This window comes from Rousettus aegyptiacus, unplaced genomic scaffold (genome assembly GCF_014176215.1).
Source record: "Rousettus aegyptiacus isolate mRouAeg1 unplaced genomic scaffold, mRouAeg1.p scaffold_m13_p_1, whole genome shotgun sequence".
Taxonomy (NCBI): domain Eukaryota; kingdom Metazoa; phylum Chordata; class Mammalia; order Chiroptera; family Pteropodidae; genus Rousettus; species Rousettus aegyptiacus.
Window position 1 is genome coordinate 14,150,214 of NW_023416284.1, and position 2,892 is coordinate 14,153,105.

Here is a 2,892-nt window from a genome sequence, read left to right on the forward strand (position 1 = left end):
ATTGTTGTTTTGACTCATTTTCCAGATTAAAATATAAAGAAACACTACAACTGTTACACAAATGTTATTTAAAAAGTAATGATAGTGACTTTTTAGAAAATATTAATCTTTTATTAATATTTCACATCATCAATAATCTTCCTCTGGTCAAACAAAACCAACTTTGTGAAAATTTTGTTAAAGAGAGCTAGTTTTCTTAAAGCCAGAACTACTGATCAGTTATAAACTCAGAAGAAATGACTTGAGACCTTAGGGGTGGTAAAAAAGCCTTCGGCTCCTTCCTACTACAGCATCTTACCACTATCAAGGTGACCTTAAATTCAGGACTGTTGAGTACTGAAAATTCCTTGACTGTATTCTGAAATACCCTTTACTTAAGCAATGGACCAAATTATACAGAATTCTAAAAGGAAGATATTATTACAGCTCTTAAGAATAGGCTTTAAACAAAAATACTGATGTCTGTTGACCTATATGTTGTTTTCTATACGGCCCAGATTTTCATGAACTAGAATACCAGAAAAGAAAAAGATACCCTGAATTATTTAAAGGATTATTTTATTTTATTTTTTTAAAAAAATGCCTTAAGACTACCTTTCATTCTGTTTCAGGGAAGACAACATTTTCTGTGAGTGTGCATAAGGAAAGTAGGTTCTCCACATCCATTTTAGGGCTGAGAATACTGGCTTCTTTTTGTGTAATTCTGCCTCTCTCTTTCATTCTCTCTCTCTCTCTCTCTCTCTCTCACACACACACACACACACACACACACACACTCTCACTCTCTCTCAGATCTGATAAATGAAGCCCTTTAACAAACTCTTCCACCATATCCTTGAAACATGCAGAGGGCTGAAATAAAATATTAAATGATGTGGATGGCTTAACCTACCAACGCTTTAAAAATGCTTAAACACTAATGAACTCAGAAATGAAGATAAATTTGTGTTTAGTGAATTAAATATATAGAAATGAAAATTTTAATTTTTAAGTAATTTGGAAAGTACCACCCCCTTCCAAATCAAGTATAAGCATACTTAAGTTAAAAAATGGCTTTAAGTTTACGGCCATGCCACCCTGAACAAGCCTGATCCCGTCTGATCTTGGAAGCTAAGCAGGGTTGGGCCTGGTTAGTACTTGGATGGGAGACCACCTAGGAAGACCAGGTGCTATAGGTATTTTAAAAAAAAAAAAAAAGGCTTTAAGAGTCAAATCCAATGATAACTTGACCTACGTTTTGATAAATAACACAAATGACAAACTGAACTATCAACACATACACACGAATACTTTAGCAATCCACTTTAATCTAGAAAAATATTTCACTTTAAACTCAAATTAGGTTGGCTTTATTTCAAACATCTTATTAAAGAACTTTAACATTTAATTCTAAGCTCATATTATCAGGCCTATTTCTAATCTAGTAGTTAAACGTGTACACTGGAGTCAGGAAGAACAGGGTTTGAATCCTGGCTTTGCCATAGTATAGATAGGTGACCACTAGAAATTATATATCAAATGACAAACTCAATCTATGAGTTCCTCACATGTAAAGAAGGGAAAATACAACCTACTGTACAGGGTTGATGATTACATGATACACAGAATGTAAAGTGATACCTTAGCATAGCCTTGTGTATAATATTCACACCAGTTAGTAGTTAGTAGGTATTATTAACCAACCACAAAAAGAAAACTTGGCTTAACGAAAGGAAATAGTAGAGTATTTGTTTTCCATGCTTTATCTATATTATTATTTTTCATATTAAAGTTTTAGCATTGAAAATCAGATACTTTATCACAGTTATCAGGGACTACCTCCTAGCTTCTTTACATAAAAATGGATACTTCTGCCATTTCTATGCTTCGAAAGGTTTTCCCATCTTTTGATCTTAATCCAGAAATTATTTTTAATCATCTTTAATGATTTTCTACCCGAATCTGCTTTGGCTTTTTACCACCCAAGATTTAGTTTAATCTAATTAATGAATATTCATTTTTTTTGCAAAGTTTGAGATTTCAAAAAAAAAAAAGAACAAGTATTTTTAGTAACCTATTAACCTTTCCTTTCCGAATTTTCATAAGTTATTTTAACTTCTATGACTCCTGTAACCTGTTTTACTGATCTCATTCCTAAATAAACATGCCATGACATTTCCTCAGTAACCTAATCTTTTTATGCTTTTCTCTCCCTGTTGTTATTTTCCACCAATTCCCTAAAACTATTAAAGCCTGTTTTTCTAACTTCATTTCATTTTCTTGCAGACTGTGTTCCTAACCTTTCCTTGGGATTCTAAACACTATAAACTTCTGTGGTAGCCTTTACCAAAGTTTTTATATTCAACTTGATCCAATTAGGCCACCTAGATCCTGACAATTATTGCAAACATCTGCTGTTGGTATCTTTTTTACTAAGGTCTACTCTCTGAAATTCCCCCAAAATGTGAAATAATCTATGACCTTGCCACTCCAAGATTAGTCAGATGCTTGTCAGAAATGCAAACTACTGCCCCATCTATTGAATCAGACTCTGCATTTTAACAGAATCTCCAGGGGTTCCCACCCACATTACAGTGTGAGAAAAAGTGAATTGTGACCTAAAACACTTTAACTAGAAAATTTAAATAATCACCAGAAGTCATTTAAAAATTATTCTGATAAATGCAACAAATGGTCTCATTTATCTTTTTTCCCCCACATTGTGGGAAGTCAAAAATGACGTACAACTAATAAGTATACTATTACTCTTCATGACTGAAACAGAAGTTCAATAACAATATTTATTGTTATTTGTATTTAAATAGATCAAATTGTTTTCCACACCAACTCAACATAGTTTATATTTAAGTATGATAATAATCTGGTAAGGTTCTATCTCTTAAAAGGAAGTAT

At 32.5% G+C, this 2,892-nt stretch overlaps 1 pseudogene; it reads left to right on the forward strand.

Moving 5' to 3' along the window:
• The first annotated feature begins 1,059 nt into the window (after positions 1–1,059).
• On the forward strand, positions 1,060–1,178 carry LOC118605024 (annotated as a pseudogene).
• Positions 1,179–2,892: the final 1,714 nt, after the last annotated feature.